Source organism: Ailuropoda melanoleuca, chromosome 6 (assembly GCF_002007445.2).
Source record: "Ailuropoda melanoleuca isolate Jingjing chromosome 6, ASM200744v2, whole genome shotgun sequence".
NCBI lineage: Eukaryota > Metazoa > Chordata > Mammalia > Carnivora > Ursidae > Ailuropoda > Ailuropoda melanoleuca.
In genome coordinates this window covers 9760183-9785066 of record NC_048223.1, presented here as the reverse complement: position 1 = coordinate 9785066, position 24884 = coordinate 9760183, and positions in this window count along the sequence as shown.

Genomic DNA, 24884 nt, shown 5'->3' with positions numbered 1-24884 from the left:
TTCTTTCCTTGCACTTCATTTCCAGGAGTTTACCTACAATTTGTGCTGGATCATGTTCCCTGTTTGGCAGTAAAACCTTTTCACTCAACCACCAAGTTTTGGTCTTGAATAGTTTTTATTTTAATACCCAGAAGTAGCCCCACCGCCGCTGCTGAGCCAGCAGGTGATATGTGCACGTCAGTCTGGCAATCATGTTCTTTGTCGTTCCCATCGTGAAGCAGGAGCAGAATCAGTCTGGATTCACACAGGACAGACAACGGTATGCGTTTAGTCTTGCCCCAGGACGATGTCATTTTTCTTACTTTATGTTACAATATAGTGCAAAGGACCTGGACTCTCTGGATATTCGGATGAACGTCACACTTGTTCACTAGACTGATGACATGTTAGCTGAACTGGATGAGCAAGAAATGGCAGGCACGTTGGAGGTGTCGGCATGGTGTGTGTTCTCTGTGTGTCTGGAGATAAATCCTATGAAGACGTAAGGACTTTTCTTCCTTCCTTCCCTCCTTTCCTCCTTCTCTCCTCCCTTTCTCCCTTCCTTCTTTTCTTTTTTTATTTAAATTAAATTAATTAACATGTGGTGTATCATTAGTTTCAGAGGTAGAGGTCAGTGATCCATCAGTCTTATATAACACCCAGTGCTCATTACATCACGTGCCCTCCTTAATGTCCATCACCCAGTTACCCCATCCACCCACCCCCTCCCCTCCAGCAACCCTCAGTTTGTTTCCTCTGATTAAGAGTCTCTTATGGTTTGCCTCCCTCTCTGACTTCGTCTGACACAAGGACTTCTATATCCGTGGAAGTTTTACTGATTCAGTGGTCAGAAGCATGTCCTTTGGAATAACCCTTCCAAAGGACGATGATTGTATCTTGTACCTCCCAGCAAAAGCGGTACAGTGCTCAGTAGGCCTCTGTGGGTTCTGGAGGTAGCAAACACTGCCTTTGGGAATACTAGCCTGATCTTATGGGGGATAAGGACAGTTGACAGCTTTTGGGGGGCCTAGAGTATGAAAGGGCTTTACAGCAGGTCCTGGCTGTGGTGTGAGGAGCCTGCCAGTTGGGGCACATGAGCTGGTAGGCCCTCTGGAGCGAGCAGTTGGGCAGCCAGTGACAGAGGCTGCCTGATGCAAAGTGACCGAACAATTCTGCCACTTTGTTGTTTGGTACCTCTTTGGTGGCACCCTGAGCCTGACAGGGATAATGAGCCAGTAGGGCACATGGCTTGGTAGGCAGCACTCAGGGCTGATCCCAGATCCCATCAATGCTTTTGCTCAGATCCCCTGGAAAAGTTCACCCAAGTGAAAACCGTTTGCAGCCCCTTGTTAGTGGTTCCAAATACCTCTGTAAGGGTGGTGCAGCAGGGCTCTGCATTCCCACGTAGTAGATAAGACATCTGAGGCATCACTGACTTGTCACATGAAGATGTTAAGGGTCTTGTTAAGAGTCATCCAGTAAGTCATTTACTTATCCGTTCAGCAGTTATTTACTGAGCACCTTGGGAACAACACTCTGGCACCAAGATATCTTGGCAAAGAAGACCTGTCCCTGTTTTCAAAGAACGTGGCTGGGAGTGGGTGTAAGAGGCATGGAAAGTGGAGTTAACTGGTAAACCCAGCACTGTGGAATAATCGTTAGCAGAGGTGTAAGTACCGGGTGCTGGGTGAACTTGGCAGTAGGTCGGGGGGAGGATAGAGAGAGGAAAGAGAGCAACAAAGCAGACCAGAGGACCTCGACGCTGTTCGGAGTGGCTGGAGCCAGGGTGGGGGATCCAGAAGGGGTTGCGAGGGCAGCCCTTCCCTAGCTCGTGTTCCCAGGGCAGCTGTCCCCAGAGCTGTCACAGTGGGTGAGGCCCCAGGCCATTTCATTAGGGAGGTTTGTTTCCAGATTCATCCCCTAAGCCCTATTAAGTCTCTTACTTAGTGGGGAAGCAGCAAATCAAGATGACATTTGAAATGTAGTGGCCCAGCCTGTTCCTGGAGGAACAGCTAAATCCTCACCCATATTAAATACCTCCTCCTCAGCAGCAGCGGCTGGGCCATTTAGGAAAATTAAAAGGAGAAAGAGGAACAGAGAGTGGGGAGATTACAAACAAGTGTAATAGTGTTTCCAGTCTTATGGCAATCAAGAGACCTCACATATGGCCTTTACACTTTATCCTTCTCTTGGCTTATTCAGAGGGCTGGTCATTATGAAAGTGGTTTTGCAAAGAGGTGCTCGGGTTTCCAGCTATCTGTCGTTAGGCCAGCCAGTTACCTGGGGGCTGGCCAGCCCAAGCCGGTGTGTCTGGCAGCACACGTGCTGAAGACTCTGCATTAGAAAAATCACCCTGTAGGGAGATTTCTATAGGCAGCAGAACTCAGGGTTTGCCTTGACTCCAGTAAAGCCAATGCACAGCAAAGGAACTGGCCCACGGGGCAAGGAGGGTTTACTCTCGCTGTTCAAACGGTGGTAAATTAAAAGAACAGTGACATTACCATTTTTAAGCCATTGGATGAGCACAGGTAGGAAAAGAGAAAACGTGACCACACTACTGAGATGATAGTGAAAGGGCGTGTGTGTGCCGTGTTGCTGGAAGTATAAAACGATGCCAGCTTTTTGGAGAGCACTTGGGCTAAAGGCATCAAGATTTTAAATATGCATTAAGAATTCAAAAATGTTGGAGTAGTTGGTATAATAATTCTACTTGTCAAAATAGGTCCTAAGGCGATATCAGAAATGTGGACAGAATATGAGGCAGGAACATGTTCTTTGCAATGTAATTTCTAGCATCAAAAAAGAGAAACCTGAATGCCTCACAATAACAGATCATTTACTTCAAAAATGGGAGATCCATAAGAAGTGGTAGTCCGTTGTTTCAAATGATCTTTATGAAAGATAAGCTTATATGAAAATATTAGGTTAGAAGGGATACAAAATACCTTATATACTATAAGTTCTTTTAACTCTCTGTCTTTCACAGACACCCCCCCACACACACTAACTCTGTCTTCATAGACCTCCATTTAACTGACCACTCAGTTGAACTGACTAGTTGGATTAACTGAGACACTCTCTATTTTTTCTGTAAACAAAGTAGATGACGCCCAGGGCCCTGGGAAAGAGAGTGGTAAGCCATGCTCTCATTTCTACTTTCCCAGCTCAGCTCTATGCTTACCAAGTGTCCTCTGTTTATTATTCTTGTAATACTCTGCTAAATTTGATTTGATGATATATTATTGAAGATTTCTGCTTCTATATTCAAAAGTGTGCTTGACCCTTGTGTGTGTGTGTGTGTGTGTGTGTGTGTGTGTGTGTGTGTGTGTAGGGGCAGTTGTGTATAAGGGTAAAGGCTAGACTTGTAAAAGGAGCTGAGAAGCTTTCTTACTCTGCTCTGATTGGATACTCTAAGAATAATCTGTTTGCTGAAGGCTGGGCACAATTTGCCTCTACATGCCATCTTAACATAGGCTTTTTTCGGGGTGGGTGTGTGGATAGATCATTGACTATCTTTCCTCTGTCTTCTGTGGTTGCCTCTTAATAACTTTTACATTTTCTTGAGCTGACTTTGCAGTTATAACTTACTAGAATAACAACATTCTTCATTTAATTTTTATTTTTTAATTATATTATTTTGTATCTTCTCCCATGGTAGAGTGTATTCATTGTCAGAAAATGTGATTTATAAGAACTAGGAAGATCGGTAGGGGAAGAAAGGGATAAAGAAAGGGGGGGTAATCAGAAGGGGGAATGAAGCATGAGAGACTATGGACTCTGAGAAACAAACTGAGGGCTTCAGAGGGGAGGGGGGTGGGGGATGGGATAGGCTGGTGATGGGTAGTAAGGAGGGCACGTATTGCATGGTGCACTGGGTGTTATACGCAACTAATGAATCATCGAACTTTACATCAAAAACCAGGGATGTACTGTATGGTGACTAACATAATAAAAAAACATTAAAAAAAAAGAAAATGTGATTTTAAATTCTAATAATAAATATCTATTTTTAATAAGCATATCCTGTGTGTCAGACACCACGCATATTCTTGTTTACTCTGCATGAGAGCCTGATGGTGTAAGGACTATTGTCATCCCTACTTTGCAGATGAAAAGACTAGGGACGATAAGTGTCCAAGATCATGCAATTTGTAAGTGGTGGATCTGGGATTGAACTTTCATTTGTGTGATTCTGAGCCTGTGTTCTTATCCACTAGGCTATACTCTTGAAAAAAATATGGACAAACGGACAACAGACAAACCAAATCTTGTGCCACAGTGTGATCGTCCTGCAGTTTAAATAATTTGCTCCTGCTCAGGCTCGGGCTCTGGAGAGTTTTGCGGTCGTTCTTAGCCTGCTTCCTGAGCAAGAGCTGCATGGGGCCTGTGCGAGCTGCAAAGTTACATGGACGCTTCCTGTTTCCACCAGTTTTTTTCTCTTTTCTTTTTTTTTTAGATTTAAATTCAATTAGACAGCCTCTAGAACATCATTAGTTTCAGATGTAGAGTTCAGTAATTCATCAGTGGCATGTAACACCCAGTGCTCATCCCATCACGTGCCTTCCTTAATGCCCATCACCCAGTTATCCCATCCCCCACCCACTTCCCCTCCAGCAACCTTGTTTGTTTCCTTTCTTTTTTCCTCAGTTTGTTTCCTATAATTAAGTGTTCTCATGGTTTGTCTCTGTCTCTGATTACTTCCCATTCAGTTTTCTCTCCCTCCCCCATGATCCTCTGTGCTGTTTCTTATATTCCACATATGAGTGAAACCATAAGATAATTGTCTTTCTCTAATTGACTTATTTTACTCAGCATAGTACCCTCCAGTTCCCTCCACATCAATGTAAATGGTTAAGTATTCATCCTTTCTGATGGCTGAGTAATATTCCATTGTATATATATACCACTTCGTCTTTATCCATTCATCTGTCAAAGGAAATCTCCGCACTTTCCGCAGTTTGGCTATTATGGCTGTTGCTGCTATGAACATCGGGGTGCAGGTGCCCCTTTGGATCACTACATTTGTATCTTTGGGGGCAAACACATAGGAGTGCAATTACTGGGTTGTAGGGTAGCTTTATTTTCAACTTCTTGAGGAATCTCCATACTGTGTTCCAGGGTGGCTGCACCAGTTCGCATTCCCACCAACAGTGTAAGAGGGTTTCCCTTTCTCTGCATCCTTGCCAACATTTGTTTCCTGATTTGTTCATTTTAGCCATTCTGATTGGTGTGAGATGATATCTCATTGTGGTTTTGATTTGTATTTCCCTGATGCCAAGTGATGTTGAACATTATTTCATGTGTCTGTTGGCCATTTGGATGTCTTCTTTGGAGAAATGTCTGTTTATGTCTTCTGCCCATTTCTTGACTGGATAATTTGGTTTTTGGGTGTTGAGTTCGATAAGATATTTATAGATTTTGGATATTAGCTCTTTATCTAATGAGACATTTGCAAATATCTTCTCCCATTCCCTAGGTCGCCTTTTAGTTTTGTCGACTGTTTCCTTTGCTGTGCAAAAGCTTTTTATCTTGATGAAGTCCCAGTAGTTCATTTTTGCTTTTGTTTCCTTTGCCTTTGGAGATGTGTCTAGCAAGAAGTTGCTGCAGCTGAGATCGAAGAGATTGCTGCCTGTGTTCTCCTCTAGGATTCTTGTCTCACATTTAGGTCCTTCATCCATTTTGAGTCTACTTTTGTGTATGGTGTAAGGAAATGGTCCAGTTTCATTCTTCTGCATGTGGCTGTCCAATTTTCCCAACACCATTTGTTGAAGAGACTGTCCTTTTTCCATTGGATATTCTTTCCCGTTTTGTTGAAGATTAGTTAACCATAGAGTTGAGGTTCCATTTCTGGGCTTTCTATTCAATTCCGTTGATCTATGTGTCTGTTTTTGTGCCAGTACCATACTGTCTTGATGATTACAGCTTTGTAATATAGCTTGAAGTCAGGCATTGTAATGCCACCAGCTTTGGTTTTCTTTTTCAACATTCCCCTGTCTATTTGGGGTCTTTTCTGGTTCCATACAAATTTTAGGGTTGTTTGTTCTAGCTCTGTGATAAATGTCAGTGGTATCTTGATAGGGATTTCACTGAATGTGTAGATTGCTCTGGTTAGCATAGACATTTTTAAAAAAATTATGTTATGTTAGTCACCATACAGTACATCATTAGTTTTTGATGTAGTGTTCCATGATTCATTGTTTGCGTGTAATACCCAGCGCTCCATGCAATACATGCCCTCCTTAATACCCATCACCAGGCTAACCCATCCCTCCACCCTCCTCCCTCCAAAACCCTCAGTTTGTTTCCTGGAGTCCATCCATGATCATCAGGGATATTGGTCTGTAATTCTCCTTTTTGGTGGTGTCTTTGTCTGGTTTTGCTGGCCTCAAAGAATGAGTTTGGACATTTTCCTTCTCTTTCTGTTTTTATGTATTTATGTATTTTTTTATTTTTTACCTCTTTTCATTTCATTCCTTTCTTTCTTTTTTAAAAAAATTATGTTAGTCACCATACAGTACATCCCTAGTTTTTTGTGGATTTATGTGCAGTTTTAAAAAATAATATGGAGTGTAGGATAGCTCTATTTTTAACTTTTTGAGGAACCTCCATACTGTTTTCCAGAGTGGCTGCACCAGTGGCTGTTTTCCAGAGTGGCTGCAACAGTGTAAGAGGGTTCACCTTTCTCCACATCCTTGCCAACACCTGTTGTTTCCTGAGTGGTTAATTTTAGCCATTCTTTCTGTCTCTATGAATATGTCTATTCTGAACATTTCATATGAATGGGATTAGATAATTTTAAAAAATGAAATAATATGGAGCAATCCCTTGTATTCTTTGTCCAGTTTCCCCTAGTGGTAATATTTTGGAAAACTATAGTATAGTATCATGAACAGGAATTAACATTTATACAATCCATCAATATTATTCAGAGTTCCTAGTTTTATTTATATTCATTGTAGGTATGTCTTAAGTTCTATGCAATTTATCACCTGAGTAGGTTTGTGTTTCCACCTGAACAATTCTCAGAAACAAAATGAAGTTATGAAAACAGTGTTTTTTACAAAAAACAAAGTCCTGGGCCCAGTATTTGCAGTATATTCAAGAACATATAAGAAACAGGTAAAAATCGCATACACTGAGATTGAAAACAAGTCTGAAAGATTTTAAAGGATTGGATGTTTTGATTACAATGCAATTAAGCTAGAAAGCAATAAAAAAGGATAACTATGTTTGGAAATAAGCAATATTATTACCCACAAAGTAAAATACACAATGGAAATAAAACAAAATATCATGAACTGAATTAAAAAAAACTTTATTCAAAATTTGTGAAAGGCAGTAAACATATAATTATAGAGAAATTTACACCCTTAGGAGTGTATAAAGACTGAAATTACGCACTTAGTGTCTGTCTAAGCATCATCAACTGCGATGACAAAAAAAGCCCAATGAAACAGAAGGAAAAACTTGTATAGTAAGGGTAAGAGTAGAAATTTATGAAAGAGAAGACACATATGGAATAGAAAGGATCAGCAAAGCCAAATTTGGTTTATTGAAGAAGCTGACAAATTGATAATGCCCTAGTTTTTATGGAGTTGTAAATAAGCAATGTTAGGAATGAAAAAGAGGGCATCAATTTCAGAGCCACAGACATTGGGGGACAAAAAGAAAGAGGATGTCATGAACAACTGTGCGATAAAATATTTTGAAGTTTAAATAAGATGTGGTCCATATATACAATGGAATATTACTCAGCCATCAGAAAGAATGATTACCCAGCATTTGCAGCAACATGGACGGGACTGGAGGAGAGTATGCTAAATGAAATAAGTCAAGCAGAGAAAGACAATTATCATATGGTTTCACTCATTTATGGAACATAAGAAATAGCAGGAAGATCAGTAGGAGAAGGAAGGGAAGAATGAAGGGGCGTAAACAGAAGAGGGAATGAACCATGAGAAGTATTGCATGGTGCACTGGGTGTTATACGCAAATAATGAATCATGGAACATTACATCAAAAACTAAGGATATACTGTATGGTGATTAACATAACATAATAAAAAATTATTGTAAAAAAATAGAATGAAAAAATTTTTGTAAAAATACAACTTTTCCAAATGGATATGAGAAATAGAAATTCTAATAGTGCTATAATTATTTTAAAAATTGAATGAAGAATATATTTGAATAAAAAATAATTTCACAAAGAGAACATCATGGGCAACTTCTACCAAACATTTATGTAATCATATTAATCTTATACAAGCTTTTCCAGAAAATAGAAGAAGAAGGGATTCCCCAAATTGTTTTAATGAGCCTATTATAACCTTGAAGATAAAACCTGACATAGCATGAAATGAAAACAATAGCCTGATTCCACTAATAAACATAATTTTAAAAATATAAAACATACTTAGCAAAATGAATCCGGTAACATAGAACAAGCATCTTGATGGAGTTGGGTTTATTCCAAGTTTAAAATTTGAAAATCAGTCAATGTAATTCACCAAACTAACAGAAAGGAGAAAAACCATAGGATCATCTCGGTAGGGACATAAAAAGCATTTGAAAAGTTTCATTTGTGATAGAAAACAACTATCAGCAAACTAGGCATAGACAGGAACTCAATCTGATAAGAGACATCTACACAAATTCTACAATCAACACTGTACTTCGTAGAGAAATATTGAAGACTTTTACCCTTCTCCTCCAAAGATCAGGAATGAGGCAATTATGTCCACTGTCCTTACTTCTATTCAGCATTATCCTGGAAGTCCTAGCAGAGCAGTAGGGTAAGAAAAGAAATAAAACCAATGAAAGGATTAAACAAAAGTCTCGTTATTTAAGGAGGATAAGATTGTATATGTAGAACATCCAAAAAAATCTGCAGATAAAATATTAGACTTCATAAGAGTTTAGCTTTGGCCACAAAGGCAATGCACAAAAATTCTGTTTCTATATACCAGCAATAAACAGAAACTAAAAATGTAAAAAGATGCCCTTTTAAATATACCAACAAATACCAAATACCTACAAATAAATCTAACAGAGCTTGTGCAAAACCTCTATGGAGAAAACTATAAAATACTATTGTTAGAAAATAGAAAAGTAAAATTGAAGACTGAATAGAGACATACAATAGTCATAGATTGGAAGACTCAATGTTGTAATGATAGCAGCTCTCAAAATGATCTATATATTCAAAGCAATACCAATAAAAGTCCCCACCGATCTGTAGACTTTTACAAGGTGATTCTAAAATTTATATGGAAATGCAAAGGGATAAGAGCAGCAAAGGCAATCTTGGAGAAAGAAACAAGTATGTAATGCTTCCTTCAGATGTATTATAGAGCTATAGATATTAAGACGATATGGTATTGGCTCAAGGAAAGACATATATAGTGATGGAAGAGACTTGAGAATCCAGAAATAGATTGTGCATATGTGGACATTGATTTATGACAAATGTGATACTACAGAACAGTGGAGAAAGGTCTCTACAATAAATGGTGCAGGGAAAATTGGGCATCTATGTATAAAAAAAGAAGAAACTTGGCCTTTATCTCACATCATACACAAAAACCAAATCCAGATGTGTTTTGTGTCGAAAGGAGAGATGTAAAACAAGCTTTGGGAAGATAAGATGGGACAATATCTTCATGACTTTGGGGACAGGGAGAGTTCTCTATAGAGCCCACAAAAATCACTAAACGTAAAGGAAAAATGCTTCATTAAAATTAGGGACTTCAGTTGATCAAAAGACACCATAAAGAGGGAAAGGATATTGAAGTGACAGAATGAAAAAGATACTTGACACTTGACTTGACATATAAAAAAGAATTCATATCCAAAATTGTTAAAGGACTCCTACAAATCAATAAGAAAAAGACAATCCAGTAGAGAACTGAGCAGGAGTCTTAAACAGGCACCTCACAGATGATGACATCCAAATGTCTAATAAACATATTAAAAGCCAATCAATCTCATCAGAAATAGGGGAAATGGCCATGTAAACCACAGTAAGATACCCATCAGAATGACTCAAGTTAAAACAGCTGGCAACATCAAGTCTCGGTGGGGGTGTGCTATATTGGTACAACCACAGTGGGAAAGAGTGAGGAATCATGTAGTATAATTGAAGATACTCATCCTATGACCCAGCAGTTTCTTTCCTAGAGATACACCCCGAATAAATGTATACCTGCATGTGATATTGTGATATGATTATATATATATAAATCTTCATCCCCCTGCTTCTGGCCAGTGCTCCTAAAACCTTTATAATTTCCTAAGCAATAAAAGTGCTAGGAACATCTTTTGGTCAAATATTTGGTCTTTGGTGCGAGTTCATGATACAGAGCTTCAACTTTCTTGGAATTTCCAAGGGGATAGGAGCATCTGTTTTTCTGAGGAGATGACTCTCGGTGGGCTCCTGGATGGGGGCTGGTCACCAGAAAGACCAAGCTGTGATTAGAAGCTTATAACTTTCATTTCCACACCCTCCCATTCTCTGGGGATGGGAGAGTGACTGGAGATTGAGTTAATAATCAATAATGTCTACATAATGAAGCCTCCATAAAAATCCCTGAACTGTGGCTTTGGAGAGCTTCCAGGTTGGTGAACACATCCACATGTGAAGAGGGGAGCATACTGCAATGCTGTGGGGACAGAAGCTCCTGCATGTGACCCATCTGGATCTTATCCTGTATAACCTCGTCATCTAGTTGTTCATCTGTATTCTTTATCATACCCTTTATTATGTGATAAACTAGTAAACATAGGCGTTTCCCTGAGTTCTGTGTTAGAGTGAATTACTGTACCTGAGGAGGGAGTCCTGGGAACCTTTGATTTGTAGCCAAGTTGGACATAAGTGTTGGGAATCTGGGGACCCACTGTTTGCACTTGGCATCTGAAGAGGGGTACAGTCTTGTGGGATTGAGTCTTTAACCTGTGCGATCTGATACTAACCCGATAAATAGTGTCAGAATTGAATTGAATCATAGGACATTTAGCTGGTGTTGGAAAATTGGTTGGTGTGAGAAAAATACCTGCACATAGGGTAGAGGCAGAAATGTTCTGTGAGTGTGAAGAGGAAAAATAATTTTTGCTTTCACTGTGCCCTGAGATAGGGATAAGAATGCTTATTAACAACTGCATAAACAAATTATGGTATATTCACATACTGGAATGTTATGCAATAAAGAAAATGAATTAAGTTATGCACAACAACCAGAATCAATTCAAAACACATAAGGCAATTTTTAGAAGCCATAGGTACTGCATGATTCCATATATTTATTCTGTTAGGGTGAAAGAGAGGGCTACAATTGCCAAGTGATCTCTGGTGGCTTTTGGAGTCCACTTTTTCACTTGGTGAGGAGCACATATATATTCGTTTTATAGTAATTTCTTAAGTCATACATTGATACTTTAAGCATTTTCTGAATGTGAAATATATTTAACAATAAAAATGTTTTACAATACATTGAACAAACTGATGGTTGCTAGAGAGGAAGCGAGTGGGGGAATGGGCAAAATGGCTGAAGGGGAGTGGCAGGTACAGGCTTCTAGTTACAGAATGAAAAAGTCATGGGGATGAAAGGCACAACATAGGGAATATAGTCAATGGTATTGTAATAGTGTTGTAAGGTGAGAGGTGGTAGGTACGCTTGTGGTGTATAGAGTTGTCAAATCACTATGTTGCACAAATGAAACTAATGTAACATTGTGTGGCAACTATACTCAAATAAAAAAAAAATGTTTTAAAAGTCCCAGTATTTTAGAAGCACCGATTTAGTTGACTGAGCCAGGTGGATGGTAGGAAGCGAGAGGCTTGGAGGTGGGGCCAGGGGATTTTGCACATATGATTTTTTTTTTTTTGCACAAATTTGATTCTCACAACATCCCTACAAGTTGGGCATTGGCATGCCTGTTTTATAGGTGAATTAACTGAGATTCAGAGAGGTTAAGTCACTGTCTGAGTTCAGACAGCTAGTTTGTAGCTGAATCAGAATCAGAATCTAGGTGTAGGTCTGTGCCTATTCTGCTACATAGTACAAATTCCCCTGAAGCCCCCATTCACAAATACTCCTTTAATTGTGTAGCACACTGACACTTGCCAGAAATGTCATAACTGCTGGTGACTCAGTCCTACTAATGGCAGGTGGTCTGACAATGCTGTCATTGTCTGCAGCTTCTAGGCTCTGTGAGGGCTCTGCCCCCTCTTTCTCCTCTGGCCTGTGCCTGGCCCCAGCTCCTGTTCTGTGGCAGGGACGAATGTGCATGTCCATCCTTTCCTTCTACTCCACAGGCTCAATGAGAAGAAGGTGCTGCTCTCTGATACTGAGGCATCTGCCAATCCCCATGGAGCCCCCTAACTTCCAGAGCCTCTTGTTTTGGAGATCTGACCTGGCCACGTGTTTATAAACAACCTCGTGTCAGATGGAGCCCTGCTGGCTGGTGGGGCCTGCCTGGCGAGGATTATACCTGTACTTGTAATGACAGCTTTCCTACCCAGCAAAGCCTCCAAACAAACCCCTGCCCCTTAGCCCTTCTGTTTGTTTGGCTTTAGGCTGACTTGAAATGAATACCTTCACGGGTCCCTGCAGCAGGACAGACACCACTTGGGACCTGTGGGGACAATGGCTATGCCCACCTGCAGGTCAAGGGTCAGGCTCAGCAGGGCAGCCCTGTCAGTGCTTCAAAAGCTGAGGCCTCAGTCCTGTTGGGCTCCGCCCATGGATCAGTGGCTGGCTGGCCCACAGGTGTGCTTGGCTATTCAAGTCCCTGTGACCAGGATAGGGGGTGGTCCTAGGTTGTGTGCCTGCGGCTTACGTAGGATTACAGCCCAGTCACAGGTGTCCACTCAATGCCAAGGAAGGGAGGCTGGGCTGGGGCCTCATATGCAACGGGCGGGGGAGCAGGCGGGGGTACCTGGGTCTCCTTGGAAAGAACACCTGATCATAGGCTATCCTTGGGTAGCATTTCATGGGATGACTTGCCAATTCTTGGTCAGTGTTTTTGTGAACTACTGGAAAATTTACAATTCGAATATATTATTTTTAGTTTAATAAGTCAATATTTACCAAGTTTTTTAGAAACAGTGGAAGGAGAAAAATGGAAGTGGGGTGTGTGTATGTGTGTGTGTGTTGGGAGGGGCTCGTGCTGAAAAAAATCAACATAGAAGTCAGGTGGAGAGGTACCTTATTCACACAATAAACATTCACTGTGCCCCTACTACATGCCAGATCACTGGGGTACAGAGATCCTGCCATTCATTCACTCATTCGTTTTGCCAGTGGAGTAATCAACCAACCAACAGTTTCTGAGTGACTATTACGTTCCAGATTCTGAGCCCGCCACTGGGGATACAAAAAGAAACAGACAGTTCCAGCCCTCAGGGCCTCTCAGTCCTGTGGTAGAGACAGAAATGCAAACAGATAATTGTAAGTGGCTATAAAACAGATTTCTCAAGTGATAGCAGTGTATCTGGAGCAGGGGATGCCATACGGTGGACCATAATTGAAGCAGGTCTTACAGGAAGAAGAGCTTTTCAGGGCACTGAGGAGAAGGGACCTGGAGGCCAAGGTGTATAGATTGGAGCATTTGGGGGAGGTGCAAGCTGGCGGTCAAGGTAGGAAGGGGAGATGAGGCCATTGGAAGAAGCCTAGGAGCATGGGTCTAGGGCTGACCATGTAGGGTTTGCTAAGTAGCTGTGCTTGAGTTCGGACACTATCTTGAGGACAAGTGAAAGCAGGCCTGGGTTTTAAGCATAGAAGCGACCTGACTGATGTGAATGTGGAAGATTCCCTTGGCAGAAGTGGACAGGGTGGGCTGTTACACCCAGTAATGGAGGGAAGAGAATACAGGTGGTGGCCTAGCCTGAGCCAGAAGGGCTCTGAGCATCTACCCTGCCTCTCCTTATCCTACCTAACACCAGCTCACCCAAGCACCCCCCTCCCCCCACCACAGCAAGCCCTCCCTGACCTCTTCAGCCTTCCCAAAGGCACTGTGCTACCTTCTATCCAGGGAAACCTCTGCTTTTCTGTGATCTGGTGTTCAAACAAGCTGGCAATTCCTAATTCCTTTGCAGTCAAATCCCATTCATCCCACCCATCCAGACCTCTGCCCTGAGCTTTCCAACATTAAAATGATCTCCTCAAAGAGAATAGATTCATTTATCCCCTCCACCTGAAGTTTTTTGAGCACGTACTGTATGGCAGATAACGCGGGCCACCTCAGAGCAGGAGGCGCTTCAAGAGTAAAGGAGATAAGCTGGGTGATGCCAACCGTCTCATCCAATCCTTGTAACTTTTTGCCAGGCACAATTATCCCCATTTTACCAACAAGGGACTTGGAATTCTAGGAGGAATAGCAGCTTCCTCAAGGTCACACAGCTAGGGAGTGGTGGGAATGGGACAGTTTAGTCCTGCTCACGTGAAAACCTGTGTTTGTTCACCAGCCACCATGTTTGTTCCATTTTGTGGGAAGCTGGCTTTCCTGTTATTTGTCCCAAGTGCCCCTCTTTTGAGCTTCTCCCACCCCAGAGTCCTCACTTTAAGGACAGTCCCCCTTTTCATAGTACTGCCGTTGGCCCCACCCACAGTGGCTTTACACGCAAGTTCACCAGTGACTGAATGGAGTGTTGTTTTCACTAGTTTATGTGTCTATGGTTGTTCTGTCCTTTTTCTAACTCATTATTGGTTGTGGATTTCTAGTCTTTAGTTCCTGGTTCTAGCTCAGGAATCCACCCTACATTTAACGTTGTTCCTTGGTAATTGCCACTGCAATAGTCTGTTTTGCACCCAGTTTCTAGGGATGCTGTATGGACAAATGAAAGGCATAGGTGTATATAAAATCTCCTAAAGAGGAGCCATGTCGTCTGGGAAAATTGGTTGATTCTGGGTTTGGGGCAGGAAATGCACAGGATGATACAGGATGATCTTACCATATCAGAAAGAAGGAAGGCATCAAAGATGAATGGAGTCGTGTCAAAAGCATAAATTAATATTTTAAATTATTGCCATCAGTAACGAAAAATCAATCCCTATATGCACCATTGGCTAATGGATAAGATGCTGTTGCAATAAATCTAATAACAGTTTTGTAAATGTCATCTGAATCGCAAGAGAACTGATATATGCAAATAAACCAAGGGGTTCAATTATACTTAGTTCCCCTGATCAGCTCTCTTCATCCAACTCTGTAACTGCGTTTTTAGGGCAATGATCATGGCAGTAGAATGATCTTTCAGCTTTGCCTTGCAGTTGTTGATTAAGAGTATTGAGCCTTGAAAGCATATTCTAAATAAAGCATCTCTGAGAGCCACTTTCTGACATTTCAGTGAACAAAGACTTTATTCACCTTAATGAGTTTTTGTCCTTGGTCATGGCATGGTTGATATTTTCCTCTGTGAAAAACATCTTAAATCTGAAAACCTAGACCAGCATCTTCTTCCTATTAAGCCAGTACACATACGTGTGGTAAAGCAAGCTTTCAAACAACTTTCTTTTACTATAAAGTGGCCCTAAGAGATAAGTATTCAGACTGCCTAGTTTTCTTTCTTTCTTTTTTTTTAATGATTTTTTTATTATATTATGTTAGTCACCATAAAGTTCATCCCGGTTTCCGATGTAAAGTTCGATGCTTCATTAGTTGCGTATAACACCCAGTGCACCATGCAATACGTGCCCTCCTTACTACCCATCACCAGTCTATCCCAAACTCCCACCGCCCTCCCCTCTGAGGCCCTCAGTTTGTTTCTCATAGTCCATAGTCTCTCATGTTTCATTCCCCCTTCTGATTACCCCCTGTTCTTTATCCCTTTCTTCTCCTACTGATCATCCTAGTTCTTATGTTCCATAGATGAGAGAAATCATATGATAATTGTCTTTCTCTGCTTGACTTATTTCACTTAGCATTATCTCCTCCAGTGCCGTCCATGTTGCAGCAAATGTTGAGAATTCGTTCTTTCTGATAGCTGAGTAATATTCCATTGTATATATGGACCACAGCTTCTTAATCCAGTCATCTGTTGAAGGGCATCTCGGCTCCTTCCATGATTTGGCTATTGTGGACAATGCAGCTATGAACATTGGGGTGCATATGGCCCTTCTCTTTACTACGTCTGTATCTTTGGGGTAAACACCCAGTAGTGCAATGGCTGGGTCATAGGGTAGTTCAATTTTTAACTTTTTAAGGGACCTCCACACTATTTTCCAGAGTGGCTGTACCAACGTGCATTCCCACCAACAAGGTAGGAGGGATCCCCTTTCTCCACATCCTCTCCAACAATTGTTGTTTCTTGCCTTGTCTATCTTTGCCATTCTAACTGGCGTAAGGTGGTATCTCAGTGTGGTTTTGATTTGAATTTCCCTGATGGCTAATGATTTTGAACATTTTTTCATGTGTCTGTTAGCCATTTGTATGTCTTCATTGGAAAAGTGTCTGTTCATATCTTCTGCCCATTTTATGATTTGTTTATTTGTTTCTCGTGTATTGAGTTTGAGAAGTTCTTTGTAGATCTTGGATACCAGTCCTTTATCTGTGGTGTCCTTTGCAAATATATTCTCCCATTCCGTGGGCTGTCTCTTAGTTTTTTTGACTGTTTCCTTGGCTGTGCAGAAGCTCTTTATCCTGATAAAGTCCCATAAGTTCATTTTATCTTTTATTTCTCTTGCCTTTGGCGATGTGTCGTGAAAAAGGTTGCTCTGGCCGATGTCATAGAAGTTGTTGCCTATGTTCTCCTCTAGAATTTTGATGGATTCCTGTCTCACATTGAGGTCTTTCATCCATTTGGAGTTTATTTTTGTGTATGGTGTGAGAGAGTGGTCAAGTTTCATTCTTTTGCATGTAGCTGTCCAATTTTCCCAGCACCATTTATTGAAGAGACTGTCTTTTTTCCACCGGATGTTTTTTCCTGCTTTATCAAAGATTAGTTGCCCAAAGAGCCGAGGGTCCATTTCTGGGTTCTCTATTCTGTTCCATTGGTCGATGTGTCTGTTTTTGTGCCAGTACCATGCTGTCTTTGTGATCACAGCTTTGTAGTACAGCTCGAAATCCGGCATTGTGATGCCCCCAGCTTTGTTTTTCCTTTTCAACAGTTCCTTGGAGATTCGGGGCCTTTTCTGGTTCCATACAAATTTAAGGACTATTTGTTCCAGTTCTTTGAAAAATGTCCTCGGTATTTTGATCGGGATAGCATTGAAAGTGTAGATTGCTCTGGGTAGTATGGACATTTTAACTATGTTAATTCTTCCAATCCATGAGCATGGAATATTTTTCCATCTTTTTATGTCTTCCTCAATATCTTTCAAAAGTGATCTATAGTTTCTAGGATATAGGTCCTTTACGTCTCTGGTTAAGTTAATTCCAAGGTAACGCATGGTTTTTGGTGTTATTGTAAATGGGATGGATTCCCTAATTTCTCTTTCTTCAGTCTCGTTATTCGTGTATAGAAATGCAACTGATTTCTGGGCATTGATTTTGTATCCTGCCACCTTACTGAATTGTTCTATAACTTCTAATAGTTTGGGAGTGGATTCCTTTGGGTTTTCCATATAGAGTATCATGTCATCTGCAAAGAGAGACAGTTTGACTTCTTCTTTGCCGATTTGGATACCTTTGATCCCTTTTTGTCTTCTGATTGCTGTTGCAAGGACTTCTAGTACTATGTTGAATAATAGTGGCGAGAGTGGGCATCCTTGTCGTGTTCCTGATCTTAAGGGAAAGGCTTCCAGCTTTTCCCCATTGAGAATAATGCTTGCAGTAGGCTTTTCATAGATGGCTTTTATGAGATTGAGAAATGTACCCTCTATTCCTACACTCTGAAGGGTTTTAATCAGGAAAGGATGCTGTATTTTGTCAAATGCTTTTTCTGCATCAATTGAGAGGATCATATGGTTCTTGAGTCTTTTCTTGTTGATATGATGTATCACATTGATTGATTTGCGAGTGTTGAACCATGCTTGCATCCCAGGTATGAATCCCACTTGGTCATGATGGATAATCCTTTTAATGTACTGTTGGATTCTATTAGCAAGGATCTTGTTGAGGATTTTGGCATCCATATTCATTAGAGAAATCGGTCTGTAATTCTCCTTTTTGAGGGGGTCTTTGCCTGGTTTGGGGATCAAGGTAATATTAGCCTCATAGAATGAGTTTGGTAGCTTTCCTTCTGTTTCTATTTTTTGAAATAGCTTTAGGAGAATAGGTATTATTTCTTCTTTGAATGTTTGGTAGAATTCCCCAGGAAAACCGTCTGGGCCTGGAGTTTTATTATTTGGAAGGTTGTTTATCACTGACTCAATTTCTTCATAGTTAATTGGCCTATTTAAGAAATCTATTTCTTCCTGTTTCAGTCTTGGTAGTTTATAGGTTTCCAGGAAGGCCTCCATCTCTTCCAGATTGTTTAGTTTTTTGGCATATAGCTGTTGATAAAAGTTTCTAATAATCCTTGCAATTTCAATGGTGCTGGTCGTGACCTCTCCCTTTTCAGTCATAATTTTAATAATCTCAGTCCTTTCTCTTTGTTTTTGGACAAGTTTTGCCAGTGGTCTATCAATTTTATGGATTCTCTCAAAGAACCAGCTTCTAGTCCTGTTGATCTGCTCTACTGTGGTTCTGGTCTCTAATTCATTGATTTCTCTTCTAATCTTGGTCAACTGCTTCCTCGTGAGTGGATTAGGCCTGTCCCTCTGTTGCTATTCCAGCTTCTTGAGGTGAGAATATAAAAACTGCATTTTAGNTAGAAACTGCATTTTAGATTTTTCTATTCTTTTGAGTGAGGCTTGGATGGCTATGTATTTCCCCCTTAGGACTGCCTTTGCAGTATCCCATAGGTTTTGGACCGTTGTGTATTCATTCTCGTTGGTCTCCATAAATTGTTTAATTTGTTTTTTGATTTCCTGGTTTATCGAGTCATTCTTGAGCAGGATGGTTCTTAGCCTCCAAGTGTTTGAGTTTCTTCCAGGTTTTTCCTTATGGTTGAGTTCCAATTTCAGAGCGTTGTGGTCTGAGAATATGCAGGGGATAATTTCAATCTTTTCATTTCGGTTGAGACCTGTTTTGTGTCCCAGAACATGGTCTATTCTTGAGAATGTTCCATGGGCATTAGAATAGAATGAGTATTCTTTGGTTCTGGGGTATNTTGGTTCTGGGGTGTAGTGTTCTATATATATCTATGAGGTCCAACTCATCGAGTATGGCATTCAACGCCTTTGATTCTTTGCTTAGTTTTTGCCAGGGTGTTCTATCTATTTCTGATAGTGGGGTGTTGAGGTCCCCTACTATTAATGTATTTTTAGCTATATGTCTCTTTATTCTGGTTAAGAGTTGGCTTGTGTATCTTGCTGCTCCCCTGTTGGGGGTATATATATTTACAATTGTCATATCCACTTGTTGAATGCATCCTTTAAGAATAATATAGTGCCCTTCTGTGTCTCTCATTATAGTCTGTAGTTTAAAATCCAATCTATCTGATATGAGAATTGCTACCCCAGCTTTCTTTTGAGGTCTATTTGCATGAAAGATTGTACTCCATCCCTTTACTCTAGGTCTGAAAGCATCTTTGGGTTCAAAACGAGTCTCTTGTAGACCGCAAATGGATGGGTCATTTCTTTTTATGCAATCTGCAACCCTGTGGTGTTTTATGGGAGCATTTAAACCATTCACATTGACGCCGAAAACTGAGAGAGAGAATTTTAATGATGCCATGTTGCCAGTAAAGTCTTTGTTTGTATCGGTTGTGACTTTCTGTTCTGTATCACTCTTGGGGCCTTTTTACCTTTATAGAACCTCCCTTAATATGTCCTGTAGGGCTGGTTTTGTGGTTACGAAATTGGTTAATGACTGGCGAGTCTGGAAGGTCTTTATTTCTCCATCAATTCTGAATGACAGCCTTGCTGGATAAAGGATCCTTGGCTGCATGTTTTTCTCTGAAAGAGCTTTAAAAATGACCCCCCCAACCCTTTCTCTCATTCCACGTCTGTGTAGACAGGTCTGACGTAATTCTGATACCTTTGCCTTGGTACGTGAGAAATTTCTTTGCCCTGGCTGCTTTCAATACTGTATCCTTGGATCTAATATTTGCAAATTGCACTATGACGTGACGTGGCGTAGGTTTGTCGTGGTTGAGCTTGGATGGGGTCCTCTCTGCCTCTTGGACATGAATGTTTGTTTCCCTTGCTAGATTAGGGATGTTTTCAGCTACAGTTTGTTCAAATATCTCTTCTAGACCTCTGTTTTTCTCCATCCCCTCGGGAATGCCGATGAATCTGACATTGGACCGTTTCATTGAGTCAGTATTCTCCCGTAATCTACATTCGTGGGTGTGGATTTTTTTAAGTCCAGCTTCTATTTTCGTTTTTTCTTCTACTAACCCATCCTCCAATTCGCTAATGCGTTCCTCTGCCTCGGTGACCCTGGCCGTCAGAGCCTCTAGTTTTGACTGCATTTGGCTCATAGAATTTTTAATTTCTGTCAGATTCACTCTCATTTCTGTCCTTAGGGATTCTATATTCTCAGTAACATTTTCGTTAATACTTTTTTCAAGTCTATTCATCATCCTGACCATTGTTACTCTGAATTCCTTTTCTGATAATTTGGTTACATCCATATCCATTATTTCTGTGGCAGAGGCCACAGACTCACTGTCTTTTCTTTGCTGAGGGGGGGCCTTCTCCTTCTCGTCATTTTGATGAGGAGAGGTTGCGGGGTATCCAGAGCCCAAATTATTGACTGGGACCCAGGCCGTGAGCCCTTTTTTATAGGGATCTTAGGGATGTGGGCTTCTTCTTTAAAGATTTTATTTATTTATGTGGCAGAGAGCCAACCAGCGAGAGAGGGAACACAAGCAGGGGAGTGGGAGAGGAAGAAGCAGGCTCTCAGCGGAGGAGCCCGATGAGGGACTCCTTTCCGAAACGCTGGGATCACGCCCTAAGCCGAAGACAGGCACTCAATGACTGCACCACCCAGGCACCCCGGGTTGTGGGCTTCTTGATTTTTCAGCCTGTCTTCTGGGGGAGGGGCCTGCCGCGCCGATACTCAGGCAACCCTGTTTGGGTAGAGTCTCCATGTCCCCTGCGAGGGGGGATGAGGGTGGGCATTCTGTGAGCCGGTGTTTCCAGGCTTTTGTTCTCTGGCAGCTTTCCCTGGCGGTCTGCTGTGCCTCTTCTGAGAGTCAGAGCAGCAGCGGCCGAATCTCAGCCTCTGTCTCAGAACAGAGGGATCGTGGACCGTTCTCCACTGATGTTCTGGCCACTTTAACTCTGTTACTGTTGGTGCTGCTCAACCCTGCAGCATCCCAGGTTGTGTGCCCCACACCCAGCGTCCCAGCGCTCACTTCCAGGGCCGGCGCATCCCTGTCCTTTGTGTTTCTAATGCTGCCAGCCGCCAGCCGCCCCGCGCACGCTCCCGGAGTTCCCGGTCTAAGTCTGGATTCAGTGAGCACACCGGAGTTCCGGAGTTCCGTGAGAAGTCTGGTGACGCGTGCTCCCAGCTCACGGTCTCAGTCTGCTGTCTCGCGGGTGCCGTCTGCGAGTCCGCCTGGTCTCCCGTGCAGGTGGCTACCGCTTCCCGGCGCCTGAAAGCAGTGGCTCCCTCCCCCTCCCATTTATCTTCTGATATCTGTGTGTGGTTTCACGGCTCCCCACTTCGTACCTCAATACTCAGTGCTGGAGATGTTCGTTTGTAGAGATCCAGATTTATCTTCCTGCATCTCAGGCTGATTCCGTGGATGTTCAGGCTGGTCTGGTGCCTATCCAGCTTGACTCAGGGGACCGGCTGAAAAAGGGGTCCCCTACTCCTCCGCCATCTTAACTCCCCTGAGACTGCTCAGTTTTCTCTACTGAATTTCAATTAAAAGTTTTTACCACTTAGGGGTGCCTGGGTGGCACAGCGGTTAAGCGTCTGCCTTCGGCTCAGGGCGTGATCCCGGCGTTATGGGATCGACATCAGGCTCTTCTGCTATGAGCCTGCTTCTTCCTCTCCCACTCCCCTGCTTGTGTTCCCTCTCTCGCTGGCTGTCTCTATCTCTGTAGAATAAATAAATAAAATCTTAAAAAAAAAAGTTTTACCACTTAGAACTCAAGAGCAGACCTTTTAAAAATATGTTTCATGTATAACACAGGTTCCAGGAACATTCTTCGTGTGTAATAGACCATGGGGCCACTATTTTCTGCCATTTTGCCCCTCAGAGATTTGGCTCACCTCTTCAGGGGTCTGAGCTGCTTCTCTACATTTGATACTAATCTTTTTGGATTTAGACCTCTTGTTGAAAATTTATTTCCTTGTTATTTTACCATCAACCACTTTAGAAATTGACATGTCTTCATAGACATTTGTTAGGGTTATGATGAACAAAGACTGATAAAAGAACTAGATTATTAATATCTGCATTTTCATGACCTTTGTCCTAGTCAGTCGTTCCAGCCTGTCTTTTTGAATCCACTAAAGAGCGCTGGTAGACAGTATGGCTCTGTAAGGATACTTTTTTCAAATCAGCTGCCTCTTTTTGATACAGAGAGAGGTGTGGTCCTACCTATAGTGAAGCACTTAACTAACTTTCATCAACTACTCAAGCTACAACTTCAGACGCATTTCTCAGACTAAAGAAATCTTAAAGAGACCCTTTAGTTTCCTTTTTCGATTTTGTTTTTCATCATATTGTTCTTGGTCTTCTTCATTTTATGTTTTTGAACTATTTTGTGATTTTTTCTTTGAAATTGTATGCTTGACCTTTTCAATGTCATTGCAGTAGAGATGGCTTTCATACCATTATTTCATGTGCTCCTCTATGACTCCACTAAAATAAAACCCCACTAAAGTAAAACCCACCTCAGCTCACTGTTCGGTATTTTCGGGAGTTGTTCATTAGATGTGTTTGGGGTGGAGCTCCAGTCCTGGTGTCTGTCATGGTCACGTGGTCGGCCTTAAGGTCAACAGCACATCTGTCATGAGTACATGACTCATTGCTATTCTGATTTTGCCTCAAAACCTTCATATTTTCACTAGTTACAAGCTTATGCTTCAGATCTCCTATTTTTTGACCACTGATCCATGTTCTAAGTTGAAAACATAATTTTAAAATTACTATATTTTAAAAAGATAAATGAAAAATAACCAAAACTCTAGAACTTCTGGCTTCTTTGTGTTTGCAGAAAATTCGCTGTGGTGGGAAGTGGAAAGACGCCCAGTGATATTTGTAAACAGAAGATGTGATCGAGAGGAACAATAGCAGGCAGCTGAACAGATTTGGGAAGTCAGCTTCTGTAGTCAAAGTGAAAATAAAACTGGTTTGTAAGTTGGCAAACTGTTTCAGAACGTTTCAGGGAATTGCTAAGCAAACACATACCCTACCCAGTCCTAGCTTGTGGCGGAAACATTGGCCGAATCTGTTCTTGCTGCAGTAGTGAGCTCGATGCGCTTTAACTAGAAGGCATTGGCTTTCTTCGTAACTAGGAGAACTGAATTGTTCCACCTTTCACTGTACATTCCACTTTTCTGTCACCTAACCTTTGGAAAAAATGACATGGATCAACAGAGATCAGTGGGATTTTGCTGATTTTACTCGCGTATGTATGACATTTTTGGGGGGAGGATTTGCTTGAAACACATTTAAGAAATTTTAAGAATGATGCATGCTCAAAAATAAAAAGAGGGGCATGGGACATGACAAAAAAGAATACATGCTCACCGTTCAAACTCAAACAATACAGAGCTCTATAAAGCGCAAGATTGAAACTCTTTTCTCCCTGAACTTACTTCTCTCATCCTTCATCCCCGTTCTTATGGTTAACCACAATCAACAATTTGCTGTTTATTTTTCATATCTTTCTTTCTCTCTCTTTCTAATGGCACCCACAAACACATGCAAATATGTCCTTTTAACTTAAAAATTAATATAGGTTTGTGTTATTTTGCAACTTGCTTCTTTTACTCAGCTATATGTCTTGGCAACTCTTTTTGCCGCCTGATTGATATCAGCGTACCATAGTTTAACCATTTCTTTACTCATTTACACTTGTTTCCAAATTTTCACTGTTACAAAACCCTCAGTGAACATCCTTTGTATGCTTGTCCTTTGCACTTTTGCGCATAGTTCTGTGGGGGTAGAGTCCAAAAGTGGAATTGCCAGGTCAGTGGGCTTACAGATCTAAAAAAATGGACAGATGCTGCCAGATTGTCTTCTAAAATTGTTATCTACTTATGTTCCCACCAACAAAGAATGAGACCGTTATTCTTGCGAAATCCTTGCCATATGTAGTTACTATCAATTTTTAAAATCTTCCCAATCTGATAAGAGAAAATGACATTTCATTGTTATTTTAATTTGCAATTATAGGCTCATTCAGAAGGCTGAGGCTGTTTTCCTGTGTTTATTAGCAATGCTTCTCAACTGGGGATGATTTTGCCCCCCCACAAGACATTTGGCAGTGTCTGGAGATATTTGCTTCAAGGGAGTGGAGGTTGGGGTTGGGGGTACTATTGACATCTAGTGTGTATAAAGAATTACTGGCTACAAACGTTAATAGTGCCGAGGTTCAGAAATTCTGGTTTATTTTCCACTTGTGTTTCTTCTGTGAATTCCATACATATATATATTTATTTATTTATAATTTTTTATTATATTATGTTCGTCACCATACAGTACATCCCTAGTTTTTGATGTAAAGTTCCATGATTCATTACTTGCGTATAACACCCAGTGCACCATGCAAATTATTTTTTTGTTGGGAACTCTTTCTGCTTTGGAGATCTTAGTCTTTTGTTTATTTTTTTATTTTATTTTTTTATAATCATATTTTTTATTATATTATGTTAGTCACCATACAGTACATCCCTGGTTTTTGATGTAAAGTTCCATGATTCATTAGTTGCGTATAACACCCAGTGCACCATGCAATA